This window comes from Schistocerca americana, chromosome 2 (assembly GCF_021461395.2).
Source record: "Schistocerca americana isolate TAMUIC-IGC-003095 chromosome 2, iqSchAmer2.1, whole genome shotgun sequence".
Lineage (NCBI taxonomy): Eukaryota > Metazoa > Arthropoda > Insecta > Orthoptera > Acrididae > Schistocerca > Schistocerca americana.
The window spans coordinates 722,204,034-722,226,384 of record NC_060120.1 but is presented as its reverse complement, the minus strand read 5'-3'; positions in this window follow the sequence as shown (position 1 = coordinate 722,226,384).

Below are 22,351 nucleotides of genomic sequence, written 5' to 3'. Positions count from 1 at the left end.
GCAGCAGTAACCGATCTAACGACTGCGCCAGGCACTTGCCTTATACAGGCAATGCCGACCGCAGCACCGTATTCTGCCTGATTACATATCTCTGTATGTGAATACGCATACCTATATAAGTTTCTTGCTTCTGCTACGGTCGCAGGTTCGAATCCTGCCTCGGGCATGTGTGTGTATGATGTCCTTACGTTAGGAAGGTTTAAGTAGCTCTGAGTCTAGAGGTCTGATGACCTCGAAGATTAAGTCCCATAGTGCTTAGAGCCATTTGAACCATTTGAACCAGTTTCTTTGGCGCTTCAGTGTATATGTTCCTCTCTTCCTTTCGGAAGTATTTCGGGCTTATTTATTTATTTTGATATGAATGGTTTTCTCTGCAACTTCGCCCTCATTCGATTAGTACTGGCTGTTCTCCATTCGCACCATCATCAGGTCACCTCTAATACATCCTTTCTTCAGCAATCAGAACCATGCTTTGCAACGAAGAAGCTGAAGATGTCTGTTATACTGCAACACCAACAAAAGTAACGCCAACAAAAGTAAGGTTTCTGGAGTCCAGTTTCTGTAACCCCTGTGTGTTGCAATAAAATATGACCTCAGTTATACGGTTTTCATAAATTTTTCCAGGACGTGTACAGCGGGATCCCTGAGTTCATTCTAAGTGGCCGAAATAGTTCACAGTAAATTTGCCAAATATACAGGGTGAGTCACCTAACATTACCGCTGGATATATTTCGTAAACCACATCAAATACTGACGAATCGATACCACAGACCGAACGTGAGAAGAGGGGCTAGTGTAATTGTTTAATACAAACCATACAAAAATGCACGGAAGTATGTTTTTTAACACAAACCTACGTTTTTTTTTAAATGGAACCCCGTTAGTTTTGTTAGCACATCTGAACATATAAACAAATACGTAATCAGTGCTGTTTGTTGCATTGTAAAATGTTAATTACATCCGGAAATACTTTTCCTTCTTTGCATAATTCCGCCCACAGATGCCAATGTAGTTGGAATACCTAATCTTTTTCATAATGTACAAGTTAATTCCTGGGTACATCAGTAATCTGGATTCCAGCAAGTTTAAGGAATCACTGCTTCTTGGCAAATATGTCTCTGATTAAAATTTGTCTATCAAAACAGGAGGTATTAGGGAGAGAACTGCGAATTTTATTTATAGAAATTATATAAGGAGCAGTCAAATGAAAACAAGACAAACGGAAAAATGTAAGTAAACTGTTCAAATAACTTACGGGGTTGCTGCCGGGTGCCGGGTCGACCACCGCCGATATTTCGACAGAAGCGCAACCTGCCATTCTCAAGGCACAACTGCAAGGTGGAAGCAGTGTGCAAGGTAATTTAATACCTCGGTTCACAGAGGATAAACAAGAATGATACACTACTGTCCCTTAAAATTGCTACAACATGAAGAAATGCAGATCATAAACCGCTATTCATTGGACAAATATATTATACTAGAACTGACATGTGATACATTTTCACGCAATTTGGGGGCATAGATCCTGAGAAATCAGTACCCACAACAACCACCTCTGGCCGTAATAACGGCATTGATACGCCTGGGCATTGAGGCAAACAGAGCTTGGATGGCGTGTACAGGTACAGCTGCCCATGGAGGTTCAGCACGATACCACAGTTCATCAAGAGTAGTGAGTGGCGTATTGTGACGAGCCAGTTCCTCGGCCACCATTGACCAGACGTTTTCAATTGGTGAGATATCTGGAGAATGTGCTGGCCAGGGCAGCAGTCGAACATTTTCTGTATCCAGAAAGGCCCGTACAGGACCTGCAACATTCGGTCGTGCATTATCCTGCTGAAATGTAGGGTTTCGCAGGGATCGAATGAAGGGTAGAGCCACGGGTCGTAACACATCTGAAATGTAACGTCCACTGTTTAAAGTGCCGTCAATGCGAACAATAGGTGACCGAGACGTGTAACCAATGGCACCCCATACCATCATGCCGGGTAATACGCCAGTATGGCGATGACGAATATACGCTTCCAATGTGCATTCACCGCGATGTCGCCAAACACGGATACGACCATCATGATACTGTAAACAGATCCTGGATTCATCCGAAAAAATGACGTTTTGCCATTCGTGCAGCCAGGTTCGTCGTTGAGTACACCATCGCAGGCGCTCCTGTCTGTGATGCAGCGTCAAGGGTAACCGCAGCCATGGTCTCCGAGCTGATAGTCCATGCTGCTGCAAACGTCGCCGAACTGTTCGTGCAGATGGTTGTTGTCTTGCAAACGTCCCCATCTGTTGACTCAGGGATCGAGACGTGGCTGCACGATCCGTTACAGCCATGCGGATAAGATGCCTGTCATCTCGACTGCTAGTGATACGAGGCCGTTGGGATCCAGCAAGGCGTTCCGTATTACCCTCCTGAACCCACCGATTCCATATTCTGCTAACAGTCATTGGATATCGACCAACGCGAGTAGCAATGTCGCGATACGATAAACCGCAATCGCGATAGGCTACAATCCGACCTTATCAAAGTCGGAAACGTGATGGTACCCATTTCTCCTCCTTACACGAGGTTTCACAACAACGTTTCACCAGGCAACAGCGGTCAACTGCTGTTTGTGTATGAGAAATCGGTTGGAAACTTTCCTCATGTCAGCACGTTGTAGGTGTCACCACCGGCGCCAACCTTGTGCGAATGCTCTGAAAAGCTAATCATTTGCATATCACAGGATCTTCTTCCCGTCGGTTAAATTTGACGTGTGTAGCACGTCATCTTCGTGGTGTAGCAATTTTAATGGCCAGTAGTGTATTATTTCACTGCGATCAGCCGCATGACGCTACAGTTGGCTTAGCGAGAGGTTTTTCACAATCACAAAAATTACTTCTACAATTGTGTGAAAATTCTGTAATGAATAAAAACTCTGTACTCCAGAGGGGAGGCAATTGTGCCCTCTTGGCGCCTTCCATCTTCGGTCACCTATGCTGCTAATTTTCAGTTTTTCGTAAGAACCATATACCACGCACAAATGAACGGTGAATGAGTAAAAATGAACGGTTCCCAAAAAAGAGCGATCACAAGTGAACTAGTTCCGAAGGATGAACGAGTCTGCCCATCTCTAACCGACAGGGATGTAGTGCCCCGCCGAATCCAGTGCCGTGGCCGTTAGTGATGAGTTTCTCGGTTGAGGATCCATGGCACGAATAGCCCGATGGAAGTGGTCCCATAGATGTTCCATTGCGTTTAAATCTGGGTAATCTGGTGGCCAGGGTCGCAGCAGACTCATCCTGGTGCTCTTCGAACCATGCACGTACACTGCGAGCTGTGTGACACGTTGCGCTGCCGTCCTGGCACATGCAATCGTACCAAAGAATAACGAACTGCATGTATGGGCGAACGTGTTCATGCTCTGTGCCTTCCAGAATGACGAGATCACCGAGTGAATGCCACGAAAACATTCCCCAGACCATAACTCTGCCTCCTCTAGCCAGCTTTCAGACGTTTCACTCCGCACACGCCAACAGCCTTCTGTCCTATGAGCATAAAATGTGGTTCATCTGGAAAGACCACCTGTGACTACTCACTGGACGACAAGTTGCGGCACTGGCGTGCAAGTTCTAACACTCGTCGCCGATGAACGGCGGTCAGCATGGGTGCATGAAGAGTCGTTGAATGATCGTTGAGGAGACAGTATTGGTAGCCACTTGGTCCCCCTGGACCGTCAGTTGCTCAGCAGTTGCACGTCTATTTGCCCTCGCGTATCTCCGCAGCCGTCGTTCACCCCTGTCATCTTTCACCTGTGGTGCGCCACAGCTGCCTCGGCGCCATTTTGCCACGCACGACATACTTTAACCACGGTGGAACAGGAACAGTTTAAAAACTTAGCCGTTTCGCAAACGCTTCAACCATTGGCCTGAAAGCCAATGGTCATGCATTTTTGACATCAGATAAATCGCTCCGTTTCCGCATAACGACAACGACTGCACTGTTTTCGGCGTTCTAGCGACACACTTCACGTACTCTCCACTGCTAGTGCTGCCATCCGGTTATTCCGCGTTGAAGTCGACCATAGACGGTGGTCAAATTAATGTGCCTGACCGAGTAATTTCTATATTATTTTATGTTACGATTGTAAAGCAAATTAGGAGTACCAGGTGATCAAGAAGTCAGTGTAAATTTGAAAACTTAATAAACCACGTAATAATGTAGATAGAGAGGTACAAATTGACACACATGCTTGGAATGACATGGGGTTTTATTAGAACAGAAAAAAAGTATTGCTAGACGCGTGAAAGATCTCTTGCGCGCGTCGTTTAGTGATGATCGTTTGCTCAGCCGCCAACCTCAGTCCGTGCGATTATTGGCTTTGGGGTTACCTGAAGTCGCAGGTGTATCGTGATCGACCGACATCTCTAGGGATGCTGAAAGACAAAATCCAACGCCAATGCCTCACCATAACTCTGGACATGCTTTACAGTGCTGTTCACAACATTATTCCTCGACTACAGCTATTGTTGAGGAATGATGGTGGACATGTTGAGAATTTCCTGTAAAGAACATCATCTTTGCTTTGTCTTACTTTGTTATGCTAATCATTGCTATTCTGATCAGATGAAGCGCCATCTGTCGGTCATTTTTTTGAACGTTTGTATTTTTTTGGTTCTAATAAAACCCCATGTCATTCCAAGCATATGTGTCAATTTGTACCTCTCTATCTACATTATTCCGTGATTTATTCAGTTTTCAAAGTTATACTGACTTTTTGATCACCCGGTATATATTCAAATAACATACATATTCAGTCTGGAACGCGTTAGTTCTGCGGTGCATGTAATAACACCGTTGTCCTGATTTTCTGGTAAATCAGACATTTACCGCCGATTATAACAACAACTCTCGTTTGACAATTACGTTGGTCAATAGCCCGAACAGGTGGAAGAAAGGTAAGTGTTTTACACCCTGAGGTCATTAGAGACGGATCACAAGTTAGGACAGGAGAATGTTGAGGAAGCAAATCGACCCTGTCCTTTGCAATAGGAAATATTAAATTATGATAGCCGCTTGGAATGTGAACTCCTTCCCTCCCAAATATACGGGTGCATGCCATCAAACGCTAGACTATACAAAAGAAAAACAGTTAGAGGAAACGTAATGGAAACTCCGTATCTGTTTTTTGGTTTCCGCGGTCCTGCCTGGGAGGAGGATATTTCAGGAAACCATGGAAATTTTAATCGTATAAAGAGTCAATGAACGGATCAAAACTTTCCATTCAGTCTCTTTAGCGCAATTTGGGAATCAAAGTGAAAAAAAGCGAAAGAAAAGCTAGAACATTACATTAAGAGAACAAATGCCATAGCTACAGAAAAACAGTCGCAACCCAGAGCGAACAAAGCACGAAATCCTAGTGGAGACAATACCAAAATATAGATTGGTTTGCTGTGTTTCTAATAGTCATTTTGTCTCGTAGTTATCGGAGATACCTCGCCCAATCGACACTTCAGTGTGAATAGAAAATGAGAATAAATCAGTTACATTTCTAGAAAGTGTAAAATAACGGATGCACAACTTTGCGGACCGAGCATTTTAACTTCCAGTTCTTAAAACATTCTGTAACCATCAATATTATCACACTCCTGCAGAAAGAGAAGCTCTTCACAAATAATTAATAAGGAAACACTGTTCTTGGAAAACACAAATCTTTTTTTTTCACGCGCAATACCTAGGAAATCGTAGACGAATTCCATCTTAGTGAGTTTTGGAAAAGTTGTATGGCACTCTAACACAATGACGATTGATAACTAGGAGAGGATCGTCGAGAGTATCTTAAAAATATACTATCGGTTTAAAAACGTTTCACCTAAGAGAAGAAAATACACTCACGTGTCTAACAAACGACTATACATGTTAGTGTTATTATCTCTGAAAATGGTAACACAGAATTAGATTTCGAAGAAAAGTGTTATTCCCACAATCCGCAACAGCGGATAAAAGCAAGAATTATCAAGTAACCAGTTTGACAGATCACGCATCTAAGTTAACAGCCAGAATAATACGCAAAATCAATCTGCGATCAGTCTGGCTTTAAGAATGGTTAAGCCACCAGAGAGCTAACTGAAGATAATTCTGATAATCGATGCATAACTTAAAATAAAACCAAGACATTTTCAAGGCATCTATTGACCTAGGAAAAGCTTACGACAACGTAACGTAATGAAATACGTACGAAATCGTCAGAAAAATAGCTTCATGCTACAGGGAAAGACAGATGAGATGCGCCGACTAGAATCATATTACACCATTAACATCGTGTCCCAACACTACCATACTGATTCTCCAGTATTCACATGCCTGTGAGTTATGTCAATTAAGGTTCCGTTGTTATACAAGCTTATCTTCAGTAAAGATGAATGACGTGAATATATGAGGACTGTTTTGTGTATTTCACGTCACTGGGAATTTTCAGGTGGAGATCGCAGCAAAGCATGACCAGAAGACGTAAATGTGCAGCGTTTCGCAGTGTCCCGCTCCTTGAGAAAGGTCGAATCATTGGCATTAGGGACATGAGAGCAGCACACGGATCGCACAGACGATTAGCTATAGTGCACTGTGTCAAGAATGGGCGGTGACGAGGTGGTCTCTGGCCAATAGTGTGGCAAGAACATTAGATACAGCTCCTTCCAGAAGCACTGCACCAGAAGAAAATCATAGGATAGGATTGTTCGACAGGCTCTGACGAGTGTACGGCTGACACAACTGAAACCCGACCAGAGATTACAGATAATGTGTCACCAAGAACTGTTCTGATCTGATTACCAGGAACTCGGTTGAGATCCCACTGACGCCATGCTGGAAAAATGAGAGACTTGCAAGTTGCAGAGTCAGACTCACCTGGGACAATGAATGGCATTCTGTGGTGTTAAACGATGAATCTCGCGCCCGAAGCCAGTGTGTTTGTAAATGACCTTTTGAAGGGTCACAGGAAACAGCAGCTAATACGTAAAGGATCTGGTACATAACGAAGAAGTGGGGACATCCATATCACAGGTTGGACCAAATACACTACTCCCTCCAGATGTAGACACCAGCTTGTGTGCTAAACTTGGCGAAAGTAACGTCCGCATGACATGTCAATGCCAAGTGACAGAGCTCATTGAAACTTGGACCATACATAGAGAAAATACGGACGGTAACTGAAGGAAATACGAAATGGAACGAATAGAAATAATACCTTTTTTCATAGACAATACTTACACTGAAGTCATCGCGCCTCATGATGGTCCCCAGGACATTACAAAGGGGCTTGGTTCATATCAGGGTGTGTGATAACCACTGACACCAATCCGTGCTCTACAATGTGCAGCGATGGTGGTCACAAGATCGATAAGCAGTTCTTATGGTAGGGCGCTCCATTCTTCCACTAGCGCGGTTGACAAGTGCGGGATGGTCACTGGTGCATGTCGACGTGCTGGAATATGTTTCCCCAATGCATCACACACCTGCTCGACGAGATTTAAGCCGGGGAAACAAGCAGGCCAGTCCACCCACCGAACATCCTCTCATCCCAAGAGATCATCTACTTGCACTGACCTATGCCTCCATGGATTATTATCCATAAAGTGAATTAAGGGCCGAGGGCACATGAGTAAGAAGTACAGTGTCACTATAGCGTTGATCGGTGAGTGTACATTGTTCAGACATTTTTTGAGGTCAGTACGCACAAGCAACATTATGCCTCCCTACACCACAACACGTGCACCACAGAAACGATCATGCTCGACAATGTTCCCGGTTGCATTACGTCTTCCTACATCTCGCCTTTCGAGAGTACGTCCAGCACTACAGAATGACCATTTTGATGCTCCATTCCCACTTTTTTGTGACGTTGATGTTCATGTCGAGTTGTCGCGTGCCTAAATTGTGTGGACGCATGCTGCGGCGTTAACATGTCCCCGCGCAGCGTTCCGGCTAGGGAGTAGGACAGATATATGGACAGCAGTGCTGGTACCCGTGGACAGTCGTTCGTCCTCTTATTTTACTCACAAGTGTGAGTAAAATGACAATTATTCACATTCACATCTACATGGCTATTTTCCAAATCACACTTAAGTGCCCAGCAGAGGGTTTCATCGAAACACCTTCAGAGTAATTCTCAATAATTCTGTTCTCGACCAGCGCGCTGAGAAAAACGAATACCTATATACTTTCGTTAGAGCTCTGATTTTCCTTATTTTATTATGTTCAAAATTTGTGTGAAATCTTATGGGCCTTGGTAGATCACTTGGTAGATCACTTGCCCGCGAAAGGCAAAGGTTCCGAGTTCGAGTCTCTGTCCTGCACACAGTTTTAATCTGCCAGGAAGTTTCATATCAGCGCACACTCCGCTGTAGAGTGAAAAATTCATTCTATTACGAATTACCTCGAATGAAATGTTCTTTTGGCACATAGTCAACAAGGACACAGAAAACATCGTTCTTGTAAAACACACCTCTTTACTCACACAACGTGTTGCGTGTTACCTGAAAGAGATTTCAAATTGATTCTGTATTTCTAGATTTCCAGAAGGCTTTTGACATCGTACCTCACAAGTGTCTTGTAATCAAATCGAGTGCTTATGGAATGTTGTCCCAGTTGCGGGATTGGATTTATGATTTCCGGTCAGAGAGCTCACATTCGTAGTAATTGGTGAAAAGTCACTGAGTAAAACAGAAGTGATTTCTGGCGTTCACCAGCGTAGTTTTACAGGCCCTCTGTTGTTCCTCATCTATATAAACGATTTAGGAGACAGTCTGAGCACCAGTGTTAAGCTATTGCACATGATGCTGTCATTTATTGTCTAGTAAGGTCATGAGAAGATCAAAACAAACTCCAAAATGATTTGGAAAAGATATCTGTATGGTGCGAAAATTGCCAATTGACCCTAATTGATGAAAACTGTGATATCATCCACATGAGTGCTAACATAAATTCGTTGAACTTCGGTTACACGATAAATCAATCAAATCTAAAGATCGTAAATTCAGCTAAATACCTAGGAATTAGAATTACGAACAAATTAAACTGGAAAGGACACACAGAAAATGTTATGAAGAAGGCGGACGAAAGACTGCCTTTAATTGGGAGAACACCTAGAAGATGCAACAGACCTACTAAAGAGACCGCCCACACTACGCTTGTCCATACTCTTTTGGAGTACTGCTGCGTTGTGTACGATCCTTACCAGAGAGGATTAACGGAATATATAGAGCAAGTTCAGAGAAGGACAGCACATTTTATACTATCGACAGATAGGGGAGAGAGTGTCACGGACATGAGACAGGATTTGGGGCGGAAATCATTAGCACAACGGCATTTCTCGTTGCGGAGGGGTATTCTCACGAAATTTCAGTCAGCAGCTTTATCGTTGGAATGCGAAAATATTTTGTTCACGCCGACCTATATAAGGAGGGACCATCATCATAATAAAATAAGCCGCGCGGGATTAGCCGAGCGATGTAAGGCGCTGCAGTCATGGACTGTGTGGCTGGTCCTGGCGGAGGTTCGAGTCCTCGCTCGGGCATGGGTGTGTATGTTTGTCCTTAGGATAATTTAGGTTAAGTAGTGTGTAAGCTTAGGGACTGATGACCTTAGCATTTAAGGCCCATAAGATTTCACACAAATTTTGAACATAATAAAATAAGGAAAATCAGAGCTCTAACGAAAGTATATAGGTATTCGTTTTTCTCAGCGCGCTGGTCGAGAACAGAATTATTGAGAATTACTCTGAAGGTGTTTCGATGAAACCCTCTGCTGGGCACTTAAGTGTGATTTGGAAAATAGCCATGTAGATGTGAATGTGAATAATTGTCATTTTACTCACACTTGTGAGTAAAATAAGAGGACGAACGACTGTCCACGGGTACCAGCACTGCTGTCCATATATCTGTCCTACTCCCTAGCCGGAACGCCAGCCGGAGTGGCCGTGCGGTTCTAGGCGCTACAGTCTGGAACCGAGCGACCGCTACGGTCGCAGGTTCGAATCCTGCCTCGGGCATGGATGTGTGTGATGTCCTTATGTTAGTTAGGTTTAATTAGTTCTAAGTTCTAGGCGACTGATGACCTCAGAAGTTAAGTCGCATAGTGCTCAGAGCCATTTGAACCATTTGAACCTTGACTGAACGCTGCGCGGGGACATGTTAACGCCGCAGCACGCGTCCACACAATTTAGGCACACGACAACTCGACATGAACATCAACATCACAAAAAGTGGGAATGGGGCATCAAAATGGTCATTCTATAGTGCTGGACGTACTCTCGAAAGGCGAGATGTAGGAAGACGTAATGCAAACGGGAACATTGTCGAGCATGATCGTTTCTGTGGTGCAGGTGCTGTGGTGTAGGGAGGCATAATGTTGCTTGTGCATACTGACCTCAAAAAATGTCTGAACAATGTACACTCACCGATCAACGCTATAGCTGCACTGTACTTCTTACTCATGTGCCCTCGGCCCTTAATTCACTTTATGGATAATAATCCATGGAGGCATAGGTCAGTGCAAGTAGATGATCTCTTGGGATGAGAGGATGTTCGGTGAGTGGACTGGCCTGCCTGTTTCCCCGGCTTAAATCTCGTCGAGCAGGTGTGTGATGCATTGGGGAAACATATTCCAGCACGTCGACATGCACCAATGACCATCCCGCACTTGTCAACCGCGCTAGTGGAAGAATGGAGCGCCCTACCATAAGAACTGCTTATCGATCTTGTGACCACCGTCGCTGCACATTGTACAGCACGGATTGGTGTCAGTGGTTATCACACACCCTGATATGAACCAAGCCCCTTTGTAATGTCCTGGGGACCATCATGAGGCGCGATGACTTCAGTGTAAGTATTGTCTATGAAAAAAGGTATTATTTATATTCGTTCCATTTCGTATTTCCTTCAGTTACCGTCCGTATTTTCTCTATGTATGGTCCAAGTTTCAATGAGCTCTGTCACTTGGCATTGACATGTCATGCGGAAGTTACTTTCGCCAAGTTTTAGCACACAAGCTGGTGTCTACATCTGGAGGGAGTAGTGTATTTGGTCCAACCTGTGATATGGATGTCCCCACTTCTTCGTTATGTACCAGATCCTTTACGTATTAGCTGCTGATTCCTGTGACCCTTCAAAAAAATCTCATTCTGGAAACGTCCCCAAGGCTGTGACTAAGCCATGTCTCCGCAATATCCTTTCTTCCAGGAGTGCTAGTTCTGCAAGGTTCGCAGGAGATCTTCTGTGAAGTTTGGAAGGTAGGAGACGAGGTACTGGCGGAATTAAAGCTGTGAGGATGGGGCACGGGTCGTGCTTGGGTAGCTCAGTCGGTACAGCACTTGCCCGCGAAAGGCAAAGGTCCCGAGTTCGAGTCTCGGTCCGGCACACAGTTTTAATCTGCCAGAAAGTTTAATTCGCAATGTTTGAACACAATATATGTTTCAGAATCCTGCTGCATATCGACGTTAATGATATGGGCCTGTAACTTAGTGGATTACTCCTACTGCCTGTTTTGAATATTAGTGTGACTGACGCAACTTTCCACTTTTTGGTATGGATCTTTCGTCGAGCGACCGGTTGTATATGACTGTTACGAATGGAACTGTTGTATCAGCATACTCTGAAGGGAACCTAATTGGTATGCAATCTGGACCGGAAGACTTCCTTTTAATAAGTGACTTAATTTGGTTCACTACTCCAAGAATATCTACGACTTAGTTTCTTGTGTTGGCAGCTATTCTTGATTCGAAATTTGGAATATGCCCTTCGACTTCTTTGGTGAAGATACTTAGGAATGTTGTGTTTAGTATCTCTGCTTTAGCAGTACTGTCATCGATATTGTATCCATTTCTACCGCGCAGAGAAGGCATTAATTGTGTTTTACCGCTAGCATACTTTAAATACGATCAGACTCTCTTCGGATTTTTTGCCGGGTTTCGAGAGAAAACTTCATTGTGAAAACTATTATAAGCAACCCGAATTGAAGTCCGACCTAAGTTTCAAGATTCTGTAAAAGATTGCCAGTCTTGTGGATTTTGCGTACGTTTAAATTTTTCATGCTTTTTTCGTTGTTTCTGTAATAGTGTTATACCTCGTTTTGTGTACCATGGGGCATCGGCACCGTCGTCTTAATTTATATGGAATAAATGTCTCAATTTCTGTCGATACTATTTCTCTGAATTTAAGCCACAACTGGTCTAATATTATATTGTTAATTTGGAATGAGTGGAGATTGTCTCTCAGAAAGGGGACAAGCGAATTTTTATCTGCTTTTTTGAGTACATATATTTTTGGTTTATTTTTGGTGGATTCGGGTGTTAACGGTATTCAGTCTCGCTACGAGAACGCTGCGTTCATTGATCCACTATCTGTTTTGATGCTCGTTATTAGCTCAGGATTATTTGTTGCTAAGAGGTCAAGTGTGTTTTCACAACACCTTATTATTCTAGTTGGCTCACGAACTAACTGCTCGAAATAATTTTCAGAGAATGTTTTTAGTACAATTTCGATAGATGTTTTAGCGTATATCCGGATTTAGACTTGTATATTCGCCAACATGTCGAGTGTAAATTGAAGCCATCATCAACTATAATTGTATGAGTCAGCTATGTGTTTGAAATTAGACTCTAGTTTTCTTCAGCAATAGTGTCATCTGAGTTGGGAAATCAGTAAAACAATGCAATTATTTTATTCTCGTTACAAAGAATGACCTCTACCGAATCTAATAAGAACTGTCTACTTCAGTTTAACTGCAGATGATCTATTTCTAACAGCGACAAACACACCACCACCAACTATATTTAACTTACCCTTTCTGACCACAGTTAGGTCCTCCGTAAAATTCTTGGCTGAACTTATCTCCGCCTTTAGCCGGTTTTCAGTGCCTACACCGATCTGAGCATGAGCGCTTTCTATTAGCTCTTGGAATTCCGGTACTTTCCCATCATCAGCAAAGAATTTTCTTCAGAAACACCTCACGTGCTTACAGGAAACAGTCGGACGTACCTTAACGAGCTTTTTACATTAGACGAAACTGAAGAAGCAATAAAAACGAGTTCTAAAGTAAAATCTCCAGGAGTGGGTTGGGTTCCTGTGGAATTTTATCTGAAATACTTTAATATTTTAAGTTAAGTTTGACTAGATATTGCTAATGAAATCCGAAATGGTATCGACATACAGGAAGAATGTCTAAGACGGCGCATATATAATAACAAAAACTACATAAACACTAAATTTACAGAATCTATGTCCGATCATATTACTCAGCGTTGGCCATACACTAATCGTCCGATGCTCTCCTGGGAGATTCAAATAACAATGAAAAAACTCATTAGTCCGTATCAAATGTGTGCCGTTCCGGAGAGAAACGTATATGCCTTGCTATCATATAGAGATTGTATTTCGTACACACAAACTGACACGTCAGAAAAGCAGCGATTTTATTAATAGACTTTAAAAATGTTTTCGACAGGGATAGCTATAAATATCGGGAAAATGTCATGATTAAAAGGGTTTTGGTACCAAGTTCACGTATATGATTCAGTATATTCTGGACAATACTTTACCAAAAGTCATTATTAATGGCAGACTAAGTGAGAAAATGGCCATCAACAGATCCGTCAACATAACCTCGAAATCAATGAAAGTGCGCAGCCCTTTGCAAGTAGAAAAGCAGTGTGGTAAATTGAGCTAACTGCAGGTTCATTCGTTGAGAGTTTGGAATTGGGAAAATCACCGTCTTTTTGAGGTTAACAACTACACCTGAAGCTTTTGCTGTGAAACTCTTCACACAAACGTCACACAGTAGGTGTCCATTATCTATGTCATCATATGCAATAGCCTTCGAGTGTCAAGGAATGCAAATGCGCGGCTCATGTGCAGAGCTTTCGCTGATGGTTTTGATATTTTCTTGGAAAGTTCACGAGATGCTGACGTCTTGCATAACATCCTCCGACGGTACGAAAAAGCTTCAGGTGCAGATGTTAACCTCAAAAAGACTTAAATGTTTCCAATTGCAGATAATAAGTGGAAAATTCAGCGGAATTGGTTTACTGCTAAAAACCTACGTAGAGTGTTAGGAGTCATTGTGACAAATAATCCACGAAGATTGGAGGCCCTCAATTGGCGTACGACACTATCTAAAATAAGAGGAATAGTAAAAATACATGCAGGAGGAAATTTAGCTATGACAGAAAAAGTCAAGCTTTGCAAAACAAACAAATACACACACACACACACACACACACACACAGACATAAATACTCACAAAAGCGTTGTACTTGCTCAGATCCTTCCGATGCAAAGAAACAGGTAGGGAGCGCTACACAGCAAGTGGTATACTAGTTTGTATAGAGAGGTGAAATCGTAAAGGTTTCTCCGCAGACAAGGTTCCATATCGACTTGGTAAAAAGTACTAACCGGACAAAAGCGACCAACTCCAAGCTTTACTCCATACAGTTGAAACCATCAGCCGCATGTGGAAATTGTAATTCAGAGGACACAGTTGAACATCGTTTCGAGTGCCCCAAATTTGTGCGATATGGCATACAGCAAGAGACATGGTTCGACTGATCAACTGAAAGGGCATACGCAATATATGGGATTCTAACGCCATGGCACCCAAATGGATACCGTTCCCAAAGTAGAGCGACACGCAGCAACATGGGTCGAGGTACACTGAATTCATATAATTTTTGGACTTAAGTTAACGGACAACTTACGGACTGGCATACTTAAGGAATGAACACAACAAAATAACTCGTCGTTCTAAATACAGGCTAACGTACGCGAATTTTGTCAATATTCCAATAATTCAAACTTACAATAATAATAATTTGGCACGAAACTTAGCGTAAAAAGAAGTTATGTGAATTCTACAAAAGTATCATTTAAGAAATAACTTACTGGACGATTTCTTGCAGATTTCCGTACAAAAGACGGAAATGTGAATGTGTTTTAATGTATATAATTATTTTTGAAATGAGTTTGTTTTCTGTTATTATGTGAAACTGTTAAACGCCAAATAAATGTCTTTAAGAAAGGGAAAAAAAGATACGCCTTGGTGTCACTAGAGCCAGACGAATTGTCTGGTGGCTCCATACGTATTATAAAAATGGATGTGTGTGTTTGTTTTCGTGTTGTGAGTGGGTGAATGTATGCCACATTTCCTCTTAAACCAATGTACAGATTTCAACCGAACTTCGTACACATATACCTTACTGTCAGGCGACAACCGCTGTGGGGGTAAGATACACCTACTAAACCAGGGAGTGGGGGTGAGGGTGAAAAAGGAGCGTAGCCCGCCACGCATTTCCCTTAATTTATTGATGGAGTGTTTGAGAATGAGAGCACTTAGCGAAATGCAACAAACTTAACGCATAATTTCAAATCCTTACAAAAAAATTTCTCTCCGACAACCACCAGAAATTGATAAAAAAGGAAAATTTTTTTTAGCTTACTATTTTCTGTTGTTCGTGCAGTAAAAGTACACCTGTGCAATGACGTTCAAATTTACTACATCTGTGTTACTAACTGTATTCACAATAAATTTCGCAGAAAGGATTGACATATGCCGCTAAATTCACCTACAAAATTATCATGGTACCACTCATAGTTCAGGAGATATTGCGTCACAAACAGTGAGATGCGCGAAAAACTGCCGCACTGCATGACACGTAAATTCATTACTTCGTTGCTCCTAACTCCGTTCACAAAACTTATTGCAGATAGTATCCACATATGCTCCTGATTGTACCTAAAAATTATGTCATTGTGCGACACACAGATCAGGAGTAATGACGTCATAAACATTAAACACAAGGTCAGACGATGCGTGGTACGGGCGTGGACGCACAGCTACAAATAAATACCTGGTAAAAGTGGGGTTTCTGCGCTAGTCTTTATATAGAAAAGAAAATGTCCTTACTGATTCACTATAGTGCAGCAGAAACGACAAAAGACAGAAACTTGAAATTTAGAGAAGGTGTTGATCTTATACTGTAGGCATTGTTTAAGAAGGGACTTTTCGAAATTCCTCCCCCTTTGGGGTGAAATAGGGGATGAAGGATTTTTTGAAAATATGACGCCATTAAAGCAATTTTGAAGCTAGAACTACGAAACTGGTATTTGGTTTGTCGGTTAGAAATAAAAAAATACGTTTATCAGCCGCTTTGTAAACTCAGCCACTAAGGGGATGAAATAGTGGGTGAAAGACTTTTTGAAAATCATGTTAAAGAGCATCTAAAACCTTTTTATAGCCAAACCTACGGAAATTGCTATTTGACTTCTGGGTTGGAAATAAAGTAATATGGATGTGGAGATGGAAGTTTCTATGGAATTATTACCACAAGAATTCAAAAGGCTGGAGTAACAAAAACTTCGCCTGCAGCAACCAGAATCTCTTTTTGGTCAGAAGTAAATTCGGAAAATACCATGCTTCTATGCTCTTAATTAGCACAAGAAGTTTAAAAGGTGCTGCAATTTGTGAACTAAATCAAAGAAACTATTTAACAGTCGCCACTACAAGTCGGCTTCGTGACACTTGCACAGGAAAAGAACTAGATCTTTAATACATTAATTTTTAGTAGACCTAATATATGCACACAAAATTACTAGCTGACAAACCTGGAACTGGCTCGGTATACATTTTTCCAAACGAAAACAAAATGTGAAATGTGTTTGTAGTGTAATACCAAAAAAATTCATTTCCCTGTATTGACGAAAACACCTTTGAAATTATGAAGCAGTCTTACAAAGAACTATGCGTAATTTACAAATGTATGAGTACAGTGTCCAAATTAAGAACCATAGTATGCAAAATATTAATTCCCTGTAATGTTTGTTTAACTCAAAACGAGATTATAAACAACATTTATACGTATATATCTAGGAGCTACGATGAATGACGCGGCAGATTCTCATGCATCTCAGTGTGTCTGACGCCATGTCTCATGGTCTATGTGTCATATAACGATCTAAATCTGTAGGTACATACAGCGGCGTATGTGGATACCGTCTGAAAAATGTCTTGCGAATGTAGTTTCTACCAAAGAAGTAATAAATTGAAATTTCATGTATAATGCGGCAGTTTTTCTCGTATCTTATAGTTTATGGCGTCATATCTCCTGAACTATAATAGGTAGGTGGTTGTTACCACCACAGCAATTGTTGCCTGACTGTAAGGCATATGTGAACCAAGCTTGGTTTAAATCGGTCCTTTATCTTACGAGAAGACGTGGAACGCACACATACGCACATAAATTTTTTTAATATTTATGGATTTTTTTGTAACTGCTACCCAAACTAATCATTACTGATCATAAACTAGATACCACGTTGAAATGTGATTCCGTGTATAGGAATATCTGTCTGAGATCACTAGATTCTTTATTTGTCAATGAATAATGTGTATAAGAATACATAAATTCAATTAATTAGTTTCAAAAAGTACTCAAATCTTATACGAAGAATTGTTTTATTAAATTTTAATACCCTGTTTGCAGCTTAGTTTTCGCAGTCCAGATGCACTGTTTGCACAGTGTGTAGATTTACACATGATCGATGGCCGTAATAACGTACAAATTCGGTTGAAGAACGAAAAAAAAAAAGAAAGATCTATGCAGACAGTACACTCTGCGCGAGCCAAATAGCTGCTGCTGACCTATGAAATTATATGCTTAAATCTTTCTTGTGAAACAGTCTGTTTATTACCGAAAACCATATCAAAATTCGTACATTGTTCCTCAGATTAGTTTTCACACTCAGACAGAAAAACTTTGTGGACTTTAGTTTAACAGTATGTATGGATATGGTGACTCATACGCTGGGTTTCGTCCCTTCTTCCTCACACAGTTCAGCGCTCTCACTCTGCTGTGTACGTGGGTTTGTGGATACAGTAGCTCCCCGATTACGCTGGGAATACATTTGGGTAACGAGTGATAGAATTAAGCTGCTACATGGACCCTGAGAACTATCACCGTGTTCTGCAAGGCGGTTGGAGAGATCTCTGCGTAATTCAAGTAAAGCCGCTGTCCAGTAATGCCAACTTAATCTATGTAGACGCCTATTGTCTAGTTGACACGGGCACAACATTCTCCCACCGGATCTCTCGCTGTTATTCCACCGTAGTCAGCAGAGTCATGAAATTACTGTAACTCTAATAACAAACTAAGCATATAAAACTTGCCTGTAATGTGTTTATGTATGTATGTTCGTTTCAGCTTATTTTAATACGGAAGACTGGTCACCACAAATTATTTAAGCTTATAAAAGTTTTATTAAAATTCTCAAGTTAGTCTCAGTTTCAAAATTACAAGCGCGTGTATTCACTGATATTCTCTCTTTGCTGTAATTTTTAACGCACACTTGTGATATAGTTTTCGAACTCAGTACTGCTTTGTATTTAAAAAAGCGCTACCCGACTAAAAGGTAATAAAACAGGCGTATAAACAGTCGCAAAACTTGATAAGAATATTCTTTATATAAAAACTAAATACATTACACGGTGCCCTACCCTGCTTTCATCTACATAACTGAAGCTAATGATCAATCAGTTCCGCAGACGAGAATGTATGCGCTACCTTGTTGCCATTAAGAACAAATACGAAGAAGACAGCAACAGATGTATTCAGTGTTGCATGTTTGTTAGTGGAATCTAGTTGCATCAGGACGCATTTATTACAGCAACTATTACGTAAAAAGGAAACACAGTAGGAGGTCTCCTAAAGTGTCAAAAAAATGGTTCAAATGGCTCTGAGCACTATGGGACTCAACTGCTGTGGTCATAAGTCCCCTAGAACTTAGAACTACTTAAACCTGACTAACCTAAGGACATCACACACATCCATGCCCGAGGCAGGATTCGAACCTGCGACCGTCGCGGTCGTGCGGTTCCAGACTGTAGCGCCTTTAACCGCTCGGCCACTTCGGCCGGCCCTAAAGTGTCATTTGTACAACAAAATATATGTCCACTTTACATGGAAATACAGTACTGGTTTTCAGTCGCTCAGTTGTTCAGTTGCAATTACGTATACCAGAAGCTATTGAGACCAAAGAACTAGGCATTTGTTATTTGCTTCTGTATGGGGCATAGCAGCTGAACAGAATGATAATGACACAAAACTACGACGCGTAAGACGTTCCCGTCTCGTCCACCCTGAAATGTTGTCAGTTAAAATTAGACAAAGCTATTCCAAGTAGGGAAAAATGAGAAATACTTGACAATGGACGAATAGCGAGAGAAATGATAGGAGTAGAGTGAGAGTGGACATTTAAAGTGAGACTTGAAAAATATCTCACAGTCAATATCCGTTACTTGGAACGCCGTTGCGGTATCTTTAATTCGCACTAAAGAATTTCGAAGAATGCAAACGATTTACGGTCGAGTAATTGGCAATGTCTAGAAAAAACATTACTTTCTAACTGGATCAGAGAAGTGGAAGCAGCTTAACATTTCCACATTGTAGAGGTGGAAAGAAGAACTAGCACACGTTAAGGTACTTTATCTGAACCCACTTTATTTAGCGAATGAGATTTTATTTGCTTTAAAAGCAGTAGAACGTCATAGAAAAATGGCTGGACCGAATAGCGCAAGTCAGAATGGAGCTGGTAATTAACTACACTGCCGTTAAAAACGATGTATAATTCACACCGGCAACTGACGATATGGAAATAACGACAACTCGTCATAAGACTGGTAGTCGTACACTTTAAAGGTTTATCGTTTACTTTAAATTGCACTATGAGGCACCTGAATGGAAAACAAAACAAGCAGAGTGCTGGCTGAAGAGACTGGGATATGAACTGCATGTGGTCGAAACTGGGCTCAGGATTAAGGACAGCTGGTCTGGCACAATTCTGAACTTGGGAGTGACTTTTAGGAGGCTTCCCATCCAAATTTACATGAATTACCAGGTGATTCCGCAATTCCACCTTAGATATACAAAATAAAAAGCGTTAAATCTTAAATATACTCAGGGCAGAGTTTTCATGATTTGCTGACAGCCGGCGTACATGAATTCCGCGTCTTAGATTAAGGTGACGACTGGAATGAGGAAAGGCACGAGGGTAAAGAAATACACTCCTGGAAATTGAAATAAGAACACCGTGAATTCATTGTCCCAGGAAGGGGAAACTTTATTGACACATTCCTGGGGTCAGATACATCACATGATCACACTGACAGAACCACAGGCACATAGACACAGGCAACAGAGCATGCACAATGTCGGCACTAGTACAGTGTATATCCACCTTTCGCAGCAATGCAGGCTGCTATTCTCCCATGGAGACGATCGTAGAGATGCTGGATGTAGTCCTGTGGAACGGCTTGCCATGCCATTTCCACCTGGCGCCTCAGTTGGACCAGCGTTCGTGCTGGACGTGCAGACCGCGTGAGACGACGCTTCATCCAGTCGCAAACATGCTCAATGGGGGACAGATCCGGAGATCTTGCTGGCCAGGGTAGTTGACTTACACCTTCTAGAGCACGTTGGGTGGCACGGGATACATGCGGACGTGCATTGTCCTGTTGGAACAGCAAGTTCCCTTGCCGGTCTAGGAATGGTAGAACGATGGGTTCGATGACGGTTTGGATGTACCGTGCACTATTCAGTGTCCCCTCGACGATCACCAGTGGTGTACGACCAGTGTAGGAGATCGCTCCCCACACCATGATGCCGGGTGTTGGCCCTGTGTGCCTCGGTCGTATGCAGTCCTGATTGTGGCGCTCACCTGCACGGCGCCAAACACGCATACGACCATCATTGGCACCAAGGCAGAAGCGACTCTCATCGCTGAAGACGACACGTCTCCATTCGTCCCTCCATTCACGCCTGTCGCGACACCACTGGAGGCGGGCTGCACGATGTTGGGGCGTGAGCGGAAGACGGCCTAACGGTGTGCGGGACCGTAGCCCAGCTTCATAGAGACGGTTGCGAATGGTCCTCGCCGATACCCCAGGAGCAACAGTGTCCCTAATTTGCTGGGAAATGGCGGTGCGGTCCCCTACGGCACTGCGTAGGATCCTACGGTCTTGGCGTGCATCCGTGCGTCGCTGCGGTCCGGTCCCAGGTCGACGGGCACGTGCACCTTCCGCCGACCACTGGCGACAACATCGATGTACTGTGGAGACCTTACGCCCCACGTGTTGAGCAATTCGGCGGTACGTCCACCCGGCCTCCCGCATGCCCACTATACGCCCTCGCTCAAAGTCCGTCAACTGCACATACGGTTCACGTCCACGCTGTCGCGGCATGCTACCAGTGTTAAAGACTGCGATGGAGCTTCGTATGCCACGGCAAACTGGCTGACACTGACGGCGGCGGTGCACAAATGCTGCGCAGCTAGCGCCATTCGACGGCCAACACCGCGGTTCCTGGTGTGTCCGCTGTGCCGTGCGTGTGATCATTGCTTGTACAGCCCTCTCGCAGTGTCCGGAGCAAGTATGGTGGGTCTGACACACTGTTCTTTTTTCCATTTCCAGGAGTGTAAGTGTAGAACCCCGATGAAAAAATACTTATTCAGAACGGACTATACGAACCGTCACGATAACTATTCAGGAAAAAATTTGAAGTCACATGTGCAGAAATACAGACATATTTGCCATTTCTTACTTTACTTCGCAATGCACCTCCTACACTAGTACCTAAAGGACTACATCATTATGGATAGAGTGAGAAACTGTTATGTTTTTAAGTTTTATTCCATGTACGATTTCACTCCTGAGATAAATATTTCCAAACAAAATGCCCCTTGTTTGAAAAATGTAAATTCTGCGAAGTGGTTCGATTTAGACGTCACGTGAGGAAGCGCCGCCTTCACAGGCTTTGAGCAACCAGTGTTAGCTGGTGACCTACTAATCAAGAGCACGCAGCTGATATCCAATTAGTCAGGCTAAGAGGGCCTCGTCCCTATGGACGGCTGTTAATTTGCTACAGCGTCAAGAGTAGTCTACTCGACATCATCCCTTACACCGGTACACAACAGAATCGCACTAATGTACTAAATACATCAACTCTTCATCTGCGGCACGAGCAAATAACACAGGAACAGCAAGCATTGTAAAAAGCAAGGAAGTAGCATCCTACGATTTGTAATCCAATTAACGCACCCTTTATTCAGCTTATAGTTCGCTCATCTTATCTACGTACGAAGGGCCTCTAACACTCAAAACAACACTAATTAAGCTCAAAAATGTAAAATTTTACGCCCGGAAATGCCACATTTTCTAAAATATTCCGGGCTCTTATGCACTGTATGGATGAAATCCTTTGAAGAACCAAATGTTTCGTCCCCACCCCCAGAGGTTATCTTCAACATGGATTCTGGCTTCTATAATTATCCTATT